This window comes from Chiloscyllium plagiosum, unplaced genomic scaffold (assembly GCF_037043375.1).
Source record: "Chiloscyllium plagiosum isolate Xiang-an unplaced genomic scaffold, Cpla_swu_hap1 HiC_scaffold_9, whole genome shotgun sequence".
NCBI lineage: Eukaryota > Metazoa > Chordata > Chondrichthyes > Orectolobiformes > Hemiscylliidae > Chiloscyllium > Chiloscyllium plagiosum.
In genome coordinates this window covers 65,858,673-65,881,604 of record NW_028270147.1, presented here as the reverse complement: position 1 = coordinate 65,881,604, position 22,932 = coordinate 65,858,673, and positions in this window count along the sequence as shown.

Here is a 22,932-nt window from a genome sequence, read left to right as displayed (position 1 = left end):
TACCTCTTCCTTGTGAACTTCAATCCCACCTAGTCTAGTAGCCTGTATCTCAGTAATCTCCTCGACAACATTGTCATTTTCTAGAGTGAATACTGTCGAAAAATATTCACTAAGTGCTTCCTCTATCTCCTCTGACTCCACACACAACTTCCCACTACTATCCTTGATTGGCCCTAATCTTACTTTCATCATTCTTTTATTCCTTAAATACCTATAGAAAGCCTTAGGGTTTACCCTGATCCTATCCGTCAACAACTTTTCATGTCTCCTCCTGGCTCTTCTGAGCTCTCTCTTTAGGTCTTTCCTGGCTACCTTGTAACCCTCAAGCGTCCTAACTGACCCTTCACATCTCATCCTAACATAAGCCTTCTTCTTCCTCTTGACCAGAGATTCCACTTCCTTCATAAACCACGGCTCCCATGCTCTATCACTTCCTCCCTGCCCAACAGGTACATACTTATCTAGGACACACAGTAGCTTTTCCTTGAATAAGCTCCACATTTCTAATGTGCCCATCCCCTGCAGTTTCCTTCCCCATCCTATGCTTCCTAAATCTTGCCTAATCACATTGTAATTTCCTTTCCCCCAGCTGTAACTCTTGCCCAGTGGTATACACCTATCCCTTTCTATCACAAAAGTAAACATAACAGAATTGTGATCGCTATCACCAAAGTGCTCACCTACTTCCAAGTCTAACACCGGCTGGGCTCATTACCCAGTACCAAATCTAATGTGGCTTCGCCCCTTGTTGGCCTGTCTACATATTGTGTCAGGAAGCCCTCCTGCACACACTGGACAAAAACTGACCCATCTATAGTACTCGTACAATAGTGTTCCCAGTCAATATTTGGAAAGTCCCCCATGACAACTACCCTGTCTCTCTCACTCCTATCGAGAATCATCTTTGCTATCCTTTCCTCTATATCTCTGGGACTATTCGGAGGCCTATAGAAAACTCCCAACAGGGTGACCTCTCCTTTCCTGTTTCTAACCTCAGCCAATACTACCTCAGTTGACGAGTCCCCAACCATCCTTTCTGCAACTGTAATACTGTCCTTGACCAACAATGCCACCCCCACCCCACCCCCTTTTACCATCTTCTCTGTTCTTACTGAAACATCTAAATCCTGGAACCTGTAACAACCATTCCTGTCCCTGCTCTATCCATGTCTCCGAAATGGCCACAACATCGAAGTCCCAGGTACCAACCCATGCTGCAAGCTCACCCACCTTATTCCGTATGCTCCTGGCGTTGAAGTAGACACACTTCAAACTGACATCTTGCTTGCCGGTGCCATCTTGCTTCCCTGAAACTTGATTTCGGACCTCCCTACTCTCAACTTTTTCTTTACTTGAACTACAATCTTGGTTCCCATCCCCCTGCTGGATTAGTTTAAACCCACCCCAATAGCCTTAGTGAATATCCCCCCCCCCCAGGATATTGGTACCCCTCTGGTTCTGATGAAGACCATCCTGCTTGTAGAGGTCTCACCTACCCCAGAAAGAGCCCCAATTATCCAAGAATCCAAAACCCTCCCTCCTGCACCATCCCTGTAGTCAAGTGTTCAACTCCTCTCTCTCCTTATTCCTCACCTCACTAGCATGTGGCATGGGCAACAAACCAGAGACAATAGCTCTGTCCATCCTAGCTCTAAGCTTCCATCCTAGCTCCCTGAATTTCTGCCTTAAATCCCCCAACTCTCTTCCTACCTATGTCGTTGGTGCCTATGTGGACCACGACTTGGGGCTGCTCCCCCTTAAGGATCCCAAAAACACGATCAGAGACATCACGAACCCTGGCACCTGGGAGGCATCACACCAAACATGAGTCTCTCTTGTCCCCACGGAGTCCCCAGTGACTACTGTTCTGCTCCTCTTCCCCCTTCCCTTCTGAGCAGCAGGGACAGACTCTGTGCCAGAGCCCTGTGCCCCACTGCTTTCCCCTGGTAAGTCCCCCCCCCCCAACGGTATCCAAAATGGTAGACTTATTATTGAGGGGAATGGACACAGGGGATCCCTGCACTGCCTGCCAGTTCCCTTTCCGTCCCCTGACTGTAACCCATTTGCCTTTTTCTTGTACCTGAGGAGTGACTACCTCCCTGTAATTCCTCTCAATAACCCCCTCTGCCTCCCGAATGATCCGAAGTTCATCCAACTCCAGCTCCAGTTCCCTAATGCGGTTTTCAAGGAGCTGGAGTTGGGTGCACTTCCCGCAGATGTAGTCAGCAGGGACACTAGTGGTGACCCTTACCTCCCACCTTCTGCAGGAGGAACATTCAACTGCCCTAACCTCCATTCCCATTATTCTAAATTCCCAAAGAGACTGTTGAAAAAATAAGGAATAAGAAATAAACTCGTTACCTTACCAATCTGGCGCACAGAACCTTTTTTTTGGTTAGAGGAGGAGGATGGATGGGAGACACTACCCGAGTTTACCTTGCATATAGTTGATTTTTGTTAATAGATGTGAAGTACTGTTCATATTGTCTGAACTTTGATACTCAGAAGTCTATATTGAAGCTCTAAAGCCTTCTTTTGTACAAGATAGATCACTATCTAACTCCTTAATCCAAGATTCATCCAACACTGAGGCCTCCTTGCTTCCTTCAGCAAATTTTACTGCTTCACTCATTTTCATTTGAGTCTCCGTTTGGACCAGCTTCTCTTCAACATTTGTCACTTGAACTACGAGGACTTCTCCAATTTATACCTATTCGTGACCTTTAAGATGCAAAGCTTGGAGATCTTTTACCTTCAGTTTAGCTGCTTATAGCTTTGGTGAAGTCAAATAGAAGTATTGCTTTGATTATGGTGAAGTCTAGGAGGATAAAAAATCCACAATCTCCCTCTTCCAGTAAATTACTTGCAACATCCATTCTTACACTCTGGCCTGAAATAACACATTAAGATCTAGAATATCATTTTGTGGTTGGACACTGTCATTCTTGGTGCCTTCATCTCCCATTTTGTCTAGCCTGTCTGTAATGAGAAATGAGCAACCTGTAATATCCTCCTGTGGTGCTGGACACCGTGTTTCTTCAGTGAAGACTGATTCACACTATCGTGAGTCACCTTCAATGTTTGCTGCATTGGACAAATAAAGAAATTTGAAAGCCAGACAAGCATCTCTGCTTAATTAAGACTCGAGTGAGAATTAAGAATAGCATACAAAGTATCAGCGATCTCTCTCTCCAATTGTAGCAAAATATAGAGTGCACTTACTCTTTCAAACTGTTTAGAATGCCTCCTGGATATTGAAATTGAAAGGATTTGGTTGGAGAAGTTGAGATTTTAACCACGGTTGGACATTGAAAGGATAGATTTGCCTCTCCCGAATCCAATTTGAAATAAGTTTTCTTGCCATTAGCCATGATATTAGAACATCAGAAATCACCCTGTGAATCCCTTAAGAAGATTATATCTTTTTCTTCAGTATTCTCTACTTTATGGATACCCGCAGACAAGTGTAGACTCATATGAATTGATGTTGGCTGGTGTGGGCTGATGTAGATTGGCGTGGACTGGTATGAACTCGTGTGGGCTGCATAAATCATTTGTACCACTGTTGGAGATCCTCTGCTACTGCTGGGGCATGCCATCACAAAATCGGTTCAGCTGCCAAATGATTAGGGGAATAGACAGACCTGAACTTTAGCTGACCCCTGAGTGAGACTGAAGGCTGCCCAATATTGGTCAAAAAAACAATATCACTCTGTCCAGCATTTAGCTTGGGTGGGGCCCTCTCCAAGGTTCAGATTTTTAGGGTGAGGCGCGACATTCCTCATGGCTTCACATACTGTTGGTCAACTGTTGTTAGGCTCCGGTCCTGTGAGTTGCTTGTCCTGGCTGTTTTCTGCATCACCAAGTATTAGGCAGAAGAAAACTTTCTCAGTTTTCACGCCTTTATAAGCATTAGCTGGGGATCTGTTGTTAATGGCTGTCAGATGCAACACCACCAGTTCCACCATGTAGGACTGTCAGAACTTGGTTCTGGAAACTGTGGACAGAAGAGGCCTGGACACTGCACTCATAGAAACTAGTAACATGTATTAATAATTAAACCGAAGAGGTGGCAGAGGAGGTCACCACTGGAACCTTGTTTCCCTCAGGGCACACTCACATGTATTTGGGCGTCATCTGATATCAATGATGGTGCAGTCTGTCTGTCAGCATTTAGCGGTTAGTCTCACACACTACAACTGGCAGCCGAGATTAGGTGCTCAAGAGTAAATCAGCGTTTTTTTATAAAAATGTATTTTTCAAAATATTGCAAGTCGTTAACACTTCCAATGTAGCTTGTTAATATTACCTAGAGTCTCTAGCCCTGTTATTTCAGTTATCTTCTGAACTCGATTTTTTTTACCTGCATGTGCCACTGCAGAAAAAAAAGAGAACATAATCATCTTTATTGTAACTAAATCCAGCTACTAGTATTTTAGTATTTTGTAAAATATTTCTCTTGAGTTCCCTAGAAATTCCGAGTATCCCTTATTTGCATAATTTCTCTATTACTTGTTATGCATGAAGTATCTGCTGACATTTCCAGGCAGTGATTTTTGAAGGGAATTTTTAGGAATTGCACAACAGGAGGAAATCTAATCCCATTCAGTCTGATAAAGACAATCAAACATTGATTTTACAGAGTTATTAGATTATCCTAACTTCAACAGGCTCCAGAACAATGAACCATGATATCCCAGTCACCTTGCCTTAGGGCAGAGCTCCTGATGTTACCATTCATAAAGTCATTTTTAATTATAGATTATATTCAGTAATTTATCTTCCATACTTTGACATCTTTCACAAAAGGTTCCCAAATAGTAGCACAACATTCACCCTGCCAAAACAAAAGTTTGAAATACACAACTCTTTTGTTTTTTCTGTAGCAGTTGAGGAACTAACCATGTCTGATTTGTATTTTGAGATAGATATGTTTTCTGTATGTACTTTCTCTAATTTCATCTGATTCATGTAACCACCATATGGCACAGTACATAATGTTTTGAACATAAAGTGTATTTATTATCACGGAAGCATAGAATCCCTACAGTATCCTTTGAGTATAAGGATAGACAAGTTATGCTGCAACTTTGTAGAACTTTAGTTCGGCCACATTTGGGATATTGCATTTGTTCTGGTCACCACATTATCTGAGGGATGTGGATGCTTTGGAGAGGGTACAGAAAAGATTTACCAGGATGCTGCCTGGTATGGGGGATTTTAGCTATGAAGAAAGTTTGGATAGACTGGGCTTGTTCTAACTGTAACGCAGGAGGTTGTGGTGCGACCTGATAGAAGTTTATAAGATTGTGAATGGCATGGATAGAGTGGAAAGTATGAGGCTTTTTCCCAGGATGGAGGGGTCAATTTCTAGGGGACACTGGTTCAAGGTGTGGGAGGGGTAATTTTAAAAGAGATGTACGAGGAAGTTTCTTTCAGACAAACGGAGGTGAGTGCCTGGAACATGCTGCCAGAGGAGGCGGTGGAAGCAGACATGATAACAGAATTCAAGAAGCGCCTGGACAAATACAGGTAGTTCTTAGATTAAGCACGTTCTGGCAGCACGATTTGCTCATAACGCCGCTGAAGAATTAAGGAATGGTATTTTCGAGCACGCTTACCTCTGTTCGCAATAGTGTAATTCCAGCAGTGATCGTTTTGCGTGCTTCATTTTGCGCATTTGCCGATGTCTGCGCCAAAGTCTCCATGCTGTTCTGTGCATGCATCGATGTCAGTTGCTAACGTGTCAGCTTTCTGTTAGAATTACGGGAGAGAGAGCATCTTTCTGAGAGAGATACATTGAGCAGCTTCCTGTGAAAGATAGACTACACCCAAATTATTGTTTTTTTTTGAAAAAGTGGAGGGGCATAGTGACAAGAATGTTAGCAAGAAACATCCTGGTGATAAAACTGCGGATGGTGATTGCAAAGCAAAGGCTTTAACACTGGAAGAGAAGTGAGATATTATAAAGCGTTTTAGAGCATAAGGAAAGAATATGTAATACAGCTCACTTATCAGGAATGAGGGAGTCTATCCTATGCACCATGATGATCCTCTATACCTGCAGTAACAAAATTTTTGAAATGTACTGCATTAAATTTTCCTTTGATTCATTGATAGGTATGATTTATACCTTAATCCAGGCTTTGCTACACTTTGTGTTAGACTTTTGGGTGATGGTGAGTGATTTTGTTTGGCTGATCTGTTCCTAACCCCAACTTTCCCCATAGGCCCTGTTATTTCTATTAAGCGATTTTCAATTAAGTGAGATTTTGCTGGAAAGCAACTACGGCATTATAGGAGAACTACCTGTACATGATTGGGAAGGGAATAGAAGGATACAGATCCTGTAAGTGAAGACAGTTTTAGAATGGAAGGGTAAAATGTGTCGGCGCAGGCTTGGAGGGAGCCTGTTCCCGTGCTACATTGTTCTTTGTTTTTGTAGTTGGGAAACAGGCCATTTGGCTGATTGAGTCTACACTCATCCCCCATACCTCATCCCTGTAATCCTGCATTTCCCATGGCTAATCCACCCAGCCTTGACACACTGGGGCAATTTAGCATGGCCAATCCACCTAGCCTGCATATCTTTCAATCATGGCCTTGAACATAAATCAGAGTACACTGAGAATATTAATATAATTACCATATAATATGATACAGTGCTCATTATATATTTAATATTCAAGGTATTTATTACAGACTATGAAATTCTAATTCAGCACTCATTTGCCCTGGACTTTTCACCCATACCCTTTCATCAGGGAAATCATGGGTAAATGCATGAACAGAATATTCCAGCCTTCCTGTTGATTACAGTGTTGATTGTCCATAAATCTTCATACGAACATACTGCACACCTATATATCAGATTAATGTATCATAGTGAATGGTACATTTACATAATGTAACTACAATAGGTGACATACTTTGAATTGAAACCAAGTGTCAGATATAGACAGAGTCAGCGAGTGGATCACATTTGTCTCTACATTAATACCACACAAAGAGTGGCACATCCTGCTAAACATATATGAGTTCTTGATTTAAAAATGTGTGACCTTCATAAATGAAAGGTTCCATAAATGTTTAAAAATTGCGGAATTCTATTCGCCAAAGACAGAGGACGTATTCCTGTGTGTTCCACTTGGGTCATGTGCCATTTTAACTAAGCAATGCTGCAAAGGACACAGTAAGTTTTAAACATGCTTGAATAATTAAAAAATAATGATATACATGGTCCTGAAGTAGAGCTTGTGAGTAAAGTGGTAATTATTCTTTGACTCTACTGAGCATGTGAGTTTGCAGTGTCCTAGTGATGTCAGATCATATGATACTAGAGACTGTGTCTGTGGTTCCAAACAAAGTTCTCTCTTACCATTCTTCTATTTAATAAAGTCTGCTGATGTTTACTCACAGGAGTGCAGACTTCAGTTACTACATGATAGCTGGCTGTGCTAACCACACAAAATGAACTGGAGGCAAGCAGCAAGGAGCTCCTGGAGTGAAGCACCCAGATAGCACACGTTAAAGTTGACAGTTGAGACCAGCACAGTGATTTGCCCCTAGAAGTGGCAGAAAAACGTGAAGAGAGACTCAGGATCTGTGGACAATGACAAAAGCCTTTGGCCTATACAGTTTGGTCCTCTGGTAGCTGAACAACTTGCGGTTATGAACATAATAGGGAGAGCGATCAAATTTGTATCACCAGCTCAGGACCTCCCTCTGTTTTCTACAGTAAATGTCCCTTTATACCTGAAGAAAGGTCATTTATTCTTCCTTCAGCAGTTGTTGTAAGCTGTGACTTTAAGCAGAGAACCACCTATCCTGCACCTCCTATAAGCATCTGGAGAAGGAGGACTGAGAAGCAACATTCTGACCAGTACAAGAACCATGCCAACAATCCTGCGATTGATGACCACAGAACGTCTTTCCCAGTTTTCTCTCCATTCACAGTATCTTTTTTTTTCAATCAGTGCTTGTTTGTGTGCAGGTGCAAAGGGGATTTAATAAAGGGGTCAAACCTTTAACTGGTAGCATTATATGCCAATGGTTCATCTCTGTTTACCTGTAGCTAGAGTTTAATTACTTGTAATAAATAGCAATTCTTCTTTAGTACAGAAACCTGGTCCATGCTTTCTACCAACTTTGTCTAAAAAAGATAATTTAGGCAACTTTGTACACTTTTTAGAAACTTTAACTTTTGTGACAATTGAGGAATAGCAGAGCTTGATTTACTGCTCACTTCCCCAGTGAGGTGTGACACCACCACCATTTGTGACCAGATGTGATAGAACTGCAGAATTTTATCTGATCTGATCCATTGATTGTGGGTTTGATTATCTGGAGAATAAGCAGGTTGCTTTGACCAACAGGCTATCTCTGCATTACTATTTCTATAGAATTCTATGCAAGGTAATACATTTCCAATAGAATGGAAGAACTAACATGTTTCTTTGCTTGATATCTCAGATTGCACAGTCCTTTTAAAACCTGCTGTGAATACTTTTGGTAACGACAGGACAATAAATTGAAAATAAATGCCAAAAATATGTATGTAATAAGTTTAAACGATGAGTAAGTACCATGATTTTTAATGCTCAATAATAGCAGGGTTGTTGACTGAAAGACAAGATTGGTCAAAAATGAATAGTCAGGTCACAATGAACTCAGCAAATAAGACTTGAAAAAAATTCCACAGCAACATAATACATAGGTTTGGCACTTAATATGCAGCAGTAGAGACATATGTACTAATAACAAAAGCCAGAGAAACGAGAAGATCTTGTATTGTTGAAGGTTACACTTCAGTAATTGTGAAATTAAAATGCCTTAATGAGTTTTTAAAAAAATTCTCATTTAAATATATTGTACTATGTTTCTGACTGTTAGTAACTCAAACAGTGGAATGTGACTTGTCAGCAATTTGGAATCCAAGTCCTTCTGAAAAATGAAAAGGTCTGCAGGTGCAGCAGACATTTTAAGGTGTGGTCCAGACGTTAAGCACACTCCACGTAGAAGCTGAATGCACCAGTGTTGATAAATATAGCTAACAGCAGTGAAAGGTAGTTTTTGTCTAGTCTGTACAGGTAGTTCTTCTATAACGCAATGATTACGTTCCTGTGCAATCCCGCATTATAGAAAAATTGCACTTTAGAACCAGCACTTAAAGTGTTGTCAATGTAATCGCGTTACTGCCAACACACATTTTAAAAGTTTGCACTTTAGAAGGTGCTCCCAATTTGTCAATTGTGTTACAGTGAATTCACGTTAACAAAACACGGGTTATAGTCGAACAACCTGCACAGTAATTCAAGCTAAGATAGCTCAAGGAAGCCTGGAATGACTACGGAGTGAATACTCAGTGTTCTAGAAGTTTGGGTAGAATCATAGAATACCTACAGTGAGAAAGAGGCCAGTCAGCCCATCCAGTTTGCACTGATCATCTGAAGAGCATCTCACTCCATCCCTACACCCCACATGTGATTTAAACCACCTAACTTCCAATCCCTGGATACTACATGGCAATTTTAGCATGGCCAATTCACCTAACCTTCACATCTTTATCTGTGGGAGGAAACCCACGTAAGCACGGGGAGAATGTGCAAACTTCACACAGACACTCGATGCAGGAATCACATCTGGGTCCCTGGTGCTGTAAGGTAGCAGTGCTACCCACTGTGCTACCTGAGTCTAACTGCAATTTAAAGAATGAAAACCAGCTGCATTTTATTTTCTGGTTTTAAAAAAAAGGCAAAAGCATAACAACAATGCCATAAACAAATGGAGAATCTTAAGGAAGTAGCCCCATAGATAGTGAATGAATTGGTGGTAAACTTTTCTGATTCTATAGACTCTGAAAATGTTCCTATCGATTGAAGGGGATAGCTAATGTTAGCTCACTATTTTAGAAAAGGAGGTAAAGAGAAAACAGGGAATTATTGATTGGTTCACCTGACATTGGTAATTAGGCAAATGCTACAGTTCATTATAAAAGATTAATAATGGAGTACTATTATAGGTTTGGACAATCAACATGAATATATGAAAGTGAAATCATGCTAGATAAATCTACTGAAACCTTTTCAGGGTGTAACTACTAGAGTGTTTTGCAGGCAGTGCAGGTCAGAGAGTCATAGAGATGTACAGCACAGAAACAGACCTTTCGGTCCAGCTCATCCATGCCTACCAGATATCCCAACCCAATCTAGTCCCATCTGCCAGCACCTGGCCCATATTCCTCCAAACCCTTCCTATTCATATCCATCCAGATGGTTTTAAAATGTTGCAATTGTACCAGCATCCACCACTTCCTCTGGCAGCTCAGTCCATACACGTACCACCCTATGAGTGAAAAAGTTGCCTATTAGGTCTCTTTTATATCTTTCTCCTCTCACCCTGAACCTATGCCCTCTAGTTCTGGACTCCCCCATGCCAGTAAGAAGGAGACCAGAATTGCACGCAATATTCCAACAGTGGCCTAACCAATGTCCTGTACAGCCACAACATGACCTCCCAACTCATGTACTCAATACTCTGATCAATAAAGGAAAGCATACCAAACGCCTTCTTCACTAGCCTATCTACTTGCAACTCCACTTTCAAGAAGCTATGAACCTGCATTTCAAGGTCTCTTTGTTCAGTAACACTCCCTAGGACCTTACCATTAAATGGATAAGTCCTGCTAAGGTTTACTTTCCCAAAATGCAGCACATCACATTTATCTGAATTAAATTCCATCTGTCACTTCTCAGCCCATTGGCCCATCTGATCAAGATCCCATTGTAATCTGAGATAACCTTCTTCACTGTCCACTACACCTCCAATGTTGGTGTCATCAGCAAACTTACTAACTATACCTCTTCTGCTCACATCCAAATCATTCCAAAAGTAGTGGACCCAGCACCGATCCTTGTGGCACTCCACTGGTCACAGGGCTCCAGTCTGAAAAACAACCCTCCATCACCACCCTCTGTCTTCTACCTTTGCGCCAGTTCTATATCCACTTAAATGTTCATAAGGCTTTCAATAAGATCACACATAAGATATTAGTATGCAAAGTTAAAGTGTGTGGGATTGAGACAGTGTAGTGACATGGAGAGAGAACTGGCTGGCAGACCCTTGTAGTTGAGGCAAAAACATTGAATATTTTCAAGAATAGGTTAGATATTGTTCTCAGGGTGAAAGGTGTCAAAGGGTCTGCAGAAAAAAGCAGAAACAGGGTGCTGAGGTGAAGAATCAGCCATGATCATATTGAATCACATATCAGGTTCAAAGGGCCAAATGGCCTATTTCTGCTTCTATTTTTTATGTTTCTATTGACTTAAATGTTATTAACCAATACCCAATGGCTGTCTACATGAGGGAGCCAAGTGCAATAGAATCTGGGCCATCATAGGGAGAATGGACCAGGAGAAACACCTCTCTGAAGTGTTCTGAACATTGTAACAGTCCCAATGGGAGACTTTAATTGACCCAATTTAAACTGGGAAACACATAAATAATTACCAGAGTTAGTAATGCACAATTGTATTTGACCTAGTCTATCATTTAGAAAGTGAACAACACTAGAAATGATCTTCCTGGAAACATTGCAGAGGCAAAAGCCCTAGTTACATTTTAAGAAAAAACTAGGAGTAAAAGAGGGACTGCAAGATGCTTAAGGACAGATCTTCCAATGCATGTTTAATAACCTGACATGCCTTATGACGTAGTGAAATGAAATATTGGTTTATTTGCTTTCTGTAAGTCATAACTCTGTAGCCAACTTGAAACCCACAGCACCAGCTATGATCTACAGTCTGGACAGACAGGGGCCTCTGAATCCACCTGACTCTCCATCAGAGGTAAGCTTTACTTTATTTTGATTGTTAGTTTGATAGTATTCTTAATTCATGGATGTCACTGTAAGCATTCTACACTAAGCACACTCACCTATTTACTAATATTCTTTAAAGTTGACATTATCTCCTAGCTCTCTGTAGAACAGTAAACTTTGGCCTGTCACTCACTGAAAGCAATATCCCATTGTAAGGTTTCAGTTGATGAGTCACATGCAATCACCTTGTCCACTTGGCAAAGTTTGAAAACAAAACACAAAAGAACTATTACTCTATGACTCTATTGATCTGTAAGCCAGTTTGTCTGAAGCCTATATCTATTGAAGCATTCCTGAAAAGAATACCTGCATGTAAATTCTCAAAAGCATGGTAGGCCCACCATAAAAATTAAACTTCATCTTCAACCTTATTTGGGCATTGCTGGTTAAACTATTTGTTTCCAATTCTAAATTGCCCTTGAAAAGCTGGTGGCAAGCAATCTTCTTGAATCACCGCAGGCTACGTGATAAACACTCACAATAATGTAAGGAAGGGAATTCTAATCCAATGCTCAGTGCAGTGTCTTTCACGCTTCACAAAATATTACTATAAACTGCTCCTGGTCTCAAAATTACTAAATAAACATAGCTGTTTTTTTACCACAATGTCTGTCTCTGCCTTTTAAATGCTAATTTCACTTTAAATTTCAAGTAAAGGTAGGTGATGTGGTGTGCTCTGGCTTTGTTTAAAAGGTTGTGACAAACACCAGAACATCCAAAAGTATTTCATCAATGGGAAGCAGAAGCGTATTAGAGGTTATTCATAAATATAGAAACAGAACATGGTTAAACTGGTATTTTATTGAAACAAAACTAAATAAAATCTATAGATTTATGTCAAACATGTCACCTGATATAGTGTAATAGAAAGTGAAGAGATCTCTTACAGCGAAAGATGGTTTCAGTTACTGAACTGTAACTCATCAACAATAGCCTTCAGCAGTTCTGTGAAAAAGCCCCCAGAATAGTGCTAACCAGTCTCTCCATCATAACATACTAACTGACTGTCTCATTCCTAGTTTCTGTCTTAGTCAATTCTCAATTCATTCTATCTCTTCCCAATTCCATACCATGTCCTGGCATCTACACATAGATTAGATTACTTACAGTGTGGAAACAGGCCCTTCGGCCCAACAAGTCCACACCAACCCGCCGAAGGGCAACCCACCCCCCTACATTTACCCCTTCACCTAACACTAGGGGCAATTTAGCATGGCCAATTCACCTGACCTGCACATTTTTGGACTGTGGGAGGAAACCGGAGCACCCGGAGGAAACCCACGCAGACACGGGGAGAATGTGCAAACTCCACACAGTCAGTCGCCTGAGGCGGGAATTGAACCTGGGTCTCTGGCGCTGTGAGGCAACAGTGCTAACCACTGTGCCACCGTGTCGCCCTAGTACATAGTATGTACTAGGGCGGCACGGTGCATAGTACATAGTATGTGCCGCCGTGCACATAGTATGTGCACTTGTTGCAATTTGGAAAAGGCGAATACACTGGGACTGGCATCATGTTTGCTACCTTATTAAGTAAATGTTGTGTGATATGGAGTCTGCTTTAAGGACATCTGAAGAAAGACAGGAGGGATTCTGCTTTTTGATATGTCTTTATCTGGTATATTACCAGATTTGCAGTGGCCATGCTCAATGGATAGCCTGTTGCCTGCTACCACCTACCTGCTCTACCACCTACGTTCTCAAGTGTTCCTCCCCACCTTAAACCCACAAGTGATTTCTGTTTTCCTGACACTGGAAGTTTTTTTTTCCTTAGTAGCTTTGTCTCCATTTTCAGAAGAGATTATTGTTTAAGGTAGGCAGTAATGAAAACCATACCAATATTCACAATTGCTGCTTCTGTGAGTGACACTCATTAGCTGTAAAATTCTTCGGGTTGTTGAGGAAAGTGTAAACATCACTCCACAGGGGACATACCAACACATGTAAGGAGATTTTAAGAGTTTTCAACACTCTTTTCAACAATGTGTCAAAAGTATCTTAAAAAGAAAGCCAGAAGACCAGGTAAGCAGCTAAATATTTCAAGTATGTTGCAGGCAACAGGCTATCCATTGAGCATGGCCACTGCAGATCTGGTAATATACCAGATAAAGACATATCAAAAAGCAAAATCCCTCCTGTCTTTCTTCAGATGTCCATAAAGCAGACTCCATATCACACAACATTTACTTAATAAGGTAGCAAACATGATGCTAGTCCCAGTGTATTCGCCTTTTCCAAACTGCAACAAGTGCACATACTATGTGTAGATGCCAGTACATGGTGTATTTAATTTCTGCAAGTGAACAGGCAATGTATCAGCTTGATTGCAAATAGAATAGAACCTTTTGTGACTAGCTATGCACCAGAGATATCATTCATTGAGGTGACTGTAATATAAAGTATTGGCAGCCTATACCTTAAAGGGAAGGACCTCGTGGCAAAGATCCAAAGGAAAGCCAAGATCAAGCCCTCTCCTTGTAGGACGTTTAACGTCTCACACATGCAAATGCCAGGTAACCACAAACAGGAAAAGACAATGGTTTACTTTTATGTTGAAATTGTTTCCTTATGTTGTCACTGCTGATGAACTTTTAATTTAAATTTTAATTTATAGCACAACAAAAAAAAAGTGTTTACGAGACAAAATGAACTGCAAGGTATTGACGTACCCGAAATGTTACTATATCTGCACCTGGATAAATTCTCAAACTGACTTGCATCAGAACAATGACAGAGGTGGTAAAACCCCAAAATACACATATCTTATTGTTCATTATTAGCTAATTTAGAAGTCACCTTCTATTGACGTTGCTTCTACAGAGTTAGTTTCCCAAATTAATCATCATCAATAGCAGTGAATTGTTATGAGATGCAGCGGCCAATTGCATTAAGGATGTGTAAGACCATGTAATAAAAAGCATATGGCATTAAAACTAGATGAGATTTTCCAACTGGGAAGGTGCTTTCATTAATTACTTACCTAAGGTTAAGTTAGCACTTTCTACTTATATCATCTGTTATGGTTTGTTAACTTACATTTAATCACATTAAAATCAAAACCTTTTCTGCTACTACATTTGAGTGATGGAAATTGCTCCATAGTAATAAAAACAAAACACAAATAAATGGCTACACCATGAGAAAGCATAAAACACCACCTCGTCACACATCCTGTCATAGGCGTGGACATTCCTTTCTATAAGTGAGTTTGAGATGTGAAGTGACGCAGCATTCATTTGTGAAGCCAAGTACATTCTGATTATGACTGCTCAGTCACACACTCATCTGCCTCAGCATTAAGGTGGAATTGTTCATTGAAGGTTGGGAACATGTCAGAGTTCGCTTGATGGGTAAATGATGAGTATAATGCGAGATCTCTCCAGTATTAAGCCATGGATTTGATTCCTTGGTTGTTCTAAAGGGGTTACCTCTCAACTAGGACATCAGTTGGTGCCACTGGATGGCAGATAATATATCAACCAGAATTTCCACATATAATTGCTTTCAAATGACTATTTGCTTGAAGCTATGGATGAGGATAAGATTCATTGCACTTTAGCTATTCTTCACAATTAACGTTTGTGATAGGTAGAGGCAGAGAAGATTTCATTTCCTCACTCTCACTTCCCTAGTACTTGCTTAAAACCTTAATGTCTCAGATCTTTCTGGTTTTTGTGAGAGTTCATCAAACTGAAACATTGAGTTCATTTCTCTCTTCACAAATGCTGTGTTATCTGCTGAGTATTTCCAGCATTTTCTGTTCACATTTCAGATTTTTAGCATATTTTTGTTATTATTCTACTAAGTTTTAATGTTTGTATCAAGTCTCTGAGGATCTTTATTCCAACTGCTTTCATTTTCCATCAGATTTGTTTTTTTTTTAAGATTGCAGATGTGACACCGAAATAGATTTTGGGTGACCCAGTTACTAGCTTGCAGATCATGAGTGTGTCTTTACAAATTTTGATTGTTGTGTAAGCCAACAGCTTTCTGGAATTCATTCTGTTTCTGCCGAATGTCTCACAATCAGTTTGTCTTAAGTGACACAATGGGCTGAACTTTCCAAGCCCCTGAGCAATGTGAACAATTGCAAGATTGGAAAAATGAAATTCCCGATGTTAAGAAAATAGAATGTCTGATTTTACACTCAAAGTTTGAACAATGAGATGAGAATCTCAAAAGGTCAATTTGCAGCTTACAGTTTAAAGGTTACAGTCTAAGAAAACAGGATAGACCATGTAGGACTAAGAAGAGGAGAAATTTCTTCACCTAGAGAATAGTGAGCCTGTGGAATTCTCTGCCACAGAAAGCAGTTGAGGCTAAAACAATGTATGATTTCAAGGAGGAGTTGGAAAAGGCACTTGGAGCTAAGGGGTTTAAAGGATATGGGAGAAAAGAGAAAAGAGGCTATTGAGTTGGATGATCAGACATGATCATAGTGAATGATGGAACAGGGTTGAATTTCTGAGCCCTGCTGCTTTTTTCAATTTTTGCACACACTTACAGCTCATTAGTACCTAACTTTGCCTCATTTGTAAGCAATTTCCTTTTCTTCCCTGCAGTGGAGTGAAACTAGATGCAACAATTACTGAGATGAAAGTCAGAGTGTGTACCAAGTGGCTCCAGGCCTTCATCTTGGACAGAGGTCACAAACAAATCAAGGCACACTTCATGGGCAGAGTACACCTGGATTCACCATCTACGGAGGTTGGCATCACATACGGCAGCTTTTGGACTAACTTAGAATATAGTTCACCACTTCAGTGCTGGACTTTACAGAGCACCGACATGTTACATTGCCATGTTGCTGCCTGGCCATTTTGTTTCAGGGCTAGGCACCCAGCCCATGCTTCTCAGGGCCCTTTGCTTTCCCTCTTAGCACTCACTTATTTTGCATCTACTTGGATACACCACAGCCACTCTGACTTGCATTGCCTTGCCTGTCTGCACACGCAAAGTCAGGCAGCTTGTTCTGGCTGTCAGCAGCGATCAGTTCAGGATGGACATATGGCTGTACAATCCTAAGCTACATTGATGTCACACCTACAGTATGTGCCAGCAGTGTACATGGCAAAACCACTGCATATGCTTCACCCTGATGGCTTGTCTCCAAGTGTAAAGTCCTCAGTCACGTCAAGGGGAAGAGGCTGTTGCCAGTCAGACGTATTTGTATTGTCAGTCAAGGACAGCATCTGACCTCAGTGCAGTGGCTTGGGTACGGTCAGTCAGCTGCTTGGGGCAGTCAGGCTCAGGAATTCCTTTTCATTACTGTCAAGGGAATAAGCCCAGGCAGTCGTGCAGGTCCCATGCAACCAGTTTGGGGTTTAATGATAAGTTGGTTGGGAGCTGCACAGAGACCAGTCAGGGGTTTGATCATTCATTAAGGCTGACATTCCAAATTGGACCCTGGGGACTGTGGTCCATTCCTGTGGTCCATTCAGTGAAAATCAAAGGGGTTTATCAGGGGCCACTGATAAACCCTGGGAAGCGGATGGAGTCAGTTGTAGGGATTGGAGGCAGCATGCTGATTGTGACAGGGAAATGCAGCATCTAATGTGGGCAGGTGATAGTGCATTGGAGAGTATGGGTTACAGTGGGATTGGGGGAATCATCAATAGTCACCACCAGCCTGGCATCACCACAGGACAATGCAGCATAATGGTTGGCATGACTGAAATGAAGGCCCAGGGCCCAGGGGCTAATATTGAGAGATGAAAACTTAAATGAGACAGCTGATTGGAAATTGGAAGCTCAAAACTGAAGGTTACAACAGTCAATACGAGGAAGAAAGGAACATCAATGTTTAGGAGGGAACTTCATTACAAACCTGAGCCTGTCACTCACTCTGTAACACATGACCTGAGTTGATTTCCATCCTCATCTGATTCACAAATGTGCAACGGAGATGTAAAATTGCTATGACCACACCCGGAGTGGGTGGGTAAGTGGTTCATTCTGTCTGAGCATGCACACTCTACTTGTGAACAACATGAGACCATTTGAAGGACAGTTGTACTCATCAGACAATTACACATTCCAGGTTGAAACTATTTGCAATTCTGCATTTCCCACATATGCAGAGTTCAACTGTGTGGGATAAAAATCCTGGAGACAAGCAAGCCCAACCATGTCAGTTATCATTACAGATTGAACAGAATCATTACCGTGAAGCACATTTTTTCACAGGCAATCTTAAAATAGACACCCATGGGCCATAATTTGCAAAACCAATCCAAGATTTATTGGGTTCTACAATGGGAAGGGGTTCTCACCTTGTACTATAAATATCTAACAATATGCTTTTATTTACAATATTACCTTTTATGAGTGATGCGGTTGATTTCAATGGTGCTACCACACTTACAATCTCTTACTGTTCTTGCTTATGCTGCAAATATCCAAATCAGATCCTTATGACAAAGACTGATGGAAAGGCATTCCCATGGCCTTACTTATTGGAGTCCTCCATGTCCTACTGTTTGAGGATCTATCCTAAACTGGCATTTGTTTTGTGATGTGAATACTGACTGCTCACATTACGAAGGACCTCTTCTGTTTCTGATATTGTTCACACAGGTTTGTTGGAACCATGACTGATGGATCCAACCACAGTAGGAGTTGTCTTTGCTGTGGCCACAGTGCCATGAAGGTACAGAAAAATTGAAGAGGAACAGATGCACTAGCAGGTCCAAAGCCAATAGCAACATTCAGCAGATGCTGAACAGCTTCCGCATGAAGAGATCACAGCTGAAGGTTATCTCAGGATGAGTGAGGCATTTTATGGTGTGGCGCAATCTGCTGGAGCAGGACCTGTGACCTGTACGGATGCGTGACCATCCTATCCTGGTGCCTGTCATGGTGATAGTTGTGAGTGAGGGCTGCAGATGCTGGAGATTAGAATCAAGGTTAGAGTGGTCCTGGAAATGTACAGCAGGTCAGGCAGCATCTGAGGAACAGGAAAATCGGCATTTCGGGCAGGAGCCTTTCACCAGATCACAGGCTTCCTCTCATTTCCCCAGGATGAATTGCTGCTCCAGTCTGGTCAGTAGGCTTTGCCAACATCACTGGCTTCCCCCAGGTCCAGGTGTCATGACACGCTGGGATAACACACTGGAAATCAAGCCCTGCTACTCCCAGGGAGACCACAAAAGTTAAACATTCTAAAATTCCCCACTGTACCTGGTTTCCAGACATGGGTTCATAAAAAGCATGGACCAGCTTTCTGTACTTAACAAGAATTACAATTTATTACCAGTAATTAACACTAGCTAAACAGTTATAAACCATCAGCAGATAACACTGCAAATTAAAATGTTAATCCTTTCATAAATTCTCCCTTACACAAACAAGCACATATAAACACATGCACACACAAACAGACAGGGAAAAACAGATCATAAGTGGTTGCATGGGACCTGCGGGACTGCCCCTGGCCCATTGCCTCTGACTGTAGGGATATAGACTATCTGACCCTGACTGCCTGAAGCAGCCAACTATTCATGTCCACACCACTGGACTGAGATCAGATGCTGCCCTTGACCAATTATACAAACAACAACTGAGTGATGACAGTGAGGAAAGGGAAATGAGAAATTACTGAGGCACTAACCCTAACTTGTCAGTCTTCCTTAAACTCAGGGAATTGGAGAATTGCAAAAGTTGCATCCTTATTCAAAAACAGAGTGTTAAGTCCAGCTAATGCAGACCAGTCAGTTTATTTTGCTGGTGGGGAAACTTCCAGAAACAATAATTCAGAGCAAAATTAATAGTCACATGGACAATTGCAAGTTCATTAAAGAAAGGAAGCATGGATTCCTAAATGGAAAATCATGTTTAACCAACTTGCTGGAATTTTCTGAAAAGCTAAGTGAGCAGTTTGCTGAGAGAACGTTGTTGATATTGTATAAACAGATTTCCAAAAGGCATCTGGTACAGCAGCAACATATACACAAAACTTGCTAAGTGTTAGGAAATAAGTGATGGTTAATGGATATTTTGTAGCCTGAAGAAAGTTTATCATGGAGTTTCCCAGAGATCAATGCTGATACCCCTTTTTTCTGAAAAATATCAATGACCTAGACCTTGGTTTACAGGGCACATTTTCAAAGTATGTGGACAAGGAAGCATCATGTGCTAAGGATAATATAGAATTTCAATAGAACATGGATGGGTTAGTGGATTGGACAGATAGATGGAAAATGTCGAGAAGTGAATTGAATTGAATTGATTTTATTGTCACATGTACCGAGGCACAGTGAAAAGCTTTGTCTTGCGAGCAACAGAGTTAAGTAGCATAGATAGTAAATAATAGGTAAACAGTGGCAAAGGCAAAAAACACAGGTGCAGGTGAATGTTAAGAGTTTGTGAGTCCGTTCAGTATTCTAACAACAATAGGGTAGAACCTGTTTCAACTGGCTGATGTGTGTGTTCAGGCTTCTGTACCTTCAAGAGTAATGGGGAGGCTGGAGTTGATTAATGCCATGACCAGCCTTTCAAAGCAAACATGAAGTGATTTATTTAAGTATGAGGGGGATAGAGAGACAATTCAAAATAGGGGCTACAACTCTCACGGAGGTGCAGTATCAGATGTATATGTGCATAAATTATTAAAGGTGGTAGAACAAATGGAGAGAATGGTTAATAAAACATATAGTTTCCTGGGCTTTATTAGTAGAGCATTGAGTACAAGAGCTTGTATGAGTCACTATTCGTTTCAGTTGTGTTTCATCCTAGCTGCCATATTTTAGGAAGAATGTGAAGGTACTTAAAAAGAGTGCAGAAAGGACAATAATTCCAGGAATGAGAATTTCAATTATGAACATAGATTGGGGAAGTTAGGTCTCCCTTTCTCAGAGAAAAGAAGGCTAAGGGGAGATTTCGTAGAAGTATTCAAAATCATGAAGAGGCTGGATGGAGTTGATAGGGAGAATTTTTTTCCACTGTGAAAGGATCAAGAATGGGAGGACACAGATTTAAAATATCTAATAAAAGACGTAACTGTGACAGGAGGAATGAGTAGTTAGGATAAAAATTCTCTGTCAGGGAGTTTGGTGGAGGCAGGTTCAGTTGAGGCTTTCAATACTGATGTAAGTAAAATAGACGACTGAAAAGGAAGAATTTCAGAGTTACCAGGAGGAGACAGCAAATGGCACTGGGTGTGCTGCTGATTGGAAAAGCAGTGATGGGCCAAAGGACCTTCTTTTCAGACACTGACACTCGTGATTCTGATTAGTGCTCTTCCATTTTTCACTGTGTCAGCTCATTTGAAACCTTATAATAGTGGGCGGACACTAAAATTGGCAGCAAGCTCATCAAATTTTTAAATAATCAGTATGATGTTTGGGAGTTGTTTGCAGGATCTTGGGAGAACAATTTGCTCTTCTTTGATTAATGTGATTCCGTTAAGTCTAGCTGAGAGGGCATCGGTCTAGTACTTCATGTCAATGCTACATGGAAATGGTAGTCCAAATTATTTGCTTGAGTCTCTGGAGAAGGACTGGAACACATGACTTCCTACCTCAAGAGGTGGGAGTGTACCATTCATACAAGGCTGGCACTGAGTACCTACAACTAAGGTATTATCAATGGTTATTGATCTCCTAGCTATATTCACAGAAGGAGAAAAGGTTTCAACATTTACGTCATTCAGGAATAGTTTGGTTTAGTGTATATTAAGAAAATTGAAGCCTTTCATCATGGTAAACAATGCGGTATTGAAGATTCAGTTGTAAATAAGGCCTTGTGAATAAATTTTGGATCATTATCTTAAGGTATTGCTGTCAAAAGAGGTCAGTAACAGGCAGGCCAGAATGTGAAAGTCACTATTTGTGTGACGGTTGCATAGCAATCAATGGTTTTGGTGTTTTCATCAACATGTTTAATATGATAAAGGGAATTGATAGGGTAGATATTATTTCCACAGTTGAGGGAATTTAGAACATGAGAGCATAATCTTAAAATTACAGCTACCTGGAATCAGGAAGCACTTTTCAATGTGGGAATTGGGAGTGATCTCCTCCCCTCTCTCTAAATGGCTGCAATTGCTAGGTTCATTGAAATTTCCAAGACTGAGATTGATAGATTTTTTTAGCAGCTGATATCAAGAGACATGAAGCAGAGATGGGTAAATAGAATCGTAGAGTTGTAGCTGAATGGTGAGTTGTAAGGAGCTGTACAGTCTCTTTGGGTTCATATTATCAAGTTTGCTGTGGTTTTAGATCAGTAATATTCATTATTTCAATGTGTTCATGACAACATGTGTTCATGTCTGAGGAATGAGAGAAATGAGAGAACTCAAACATCACTGACAATAGTTAAAGAGGACTCGCACCTTCTTGATACACTGTGGTTTTCTGGAGAGCTGGAGATACTGGACACTTACAAGAATGTTGCAATGCAACCTGATTCACCTGGGTACAAGCAGAAGAAAGAGGGTGGGGTACAAAGCCTTGTTGACAACATCTCTGAAAACTGTGAAAAATGTGAATGTGATGAGTAAAGCATTCAGTACTGTTTGCAAAACCAGAAGAGCTTTTAATGACTGCACCAAGACTACCAAGAGGATGTCTCATCACTCACCTCAACAATTCATTGTTTACATCTGAATAAATCTCAATACACCTTCTTCCCTTCTCCTTCCTACTATCACCACACTTCTCACCACATCCTGCTCACACACTTTAAACCTCCTCCCCCTCTCAGTGCTATTGTAGCCCTCACTTCCCCACACCTCTCATCTTGCACACAGCATCTGCACAATTCTACATGACTCACATCAAATCAGCTCATGAGGTTAAAACAAGTACATTCTCTTATTCCACAAAGGAGCAGGTTGTACACAGCGTGCTCAACCTGCAGGTGACAAATGGAGGTGGTCATAAGCATCAATACATCCTCTCCCCACTGCAGCAGCAGGTCCACATCCTGGCATGCAGGAAAGCCCATCACTGCTGCAGTCAGTGAAAATACTTGAGGAAACATGACAAGTTTGCCCTTTGGACACATTTGGTGGAGAGAACTAAATTTACTTTAAATTAACCATTCTGAAGTGTTGC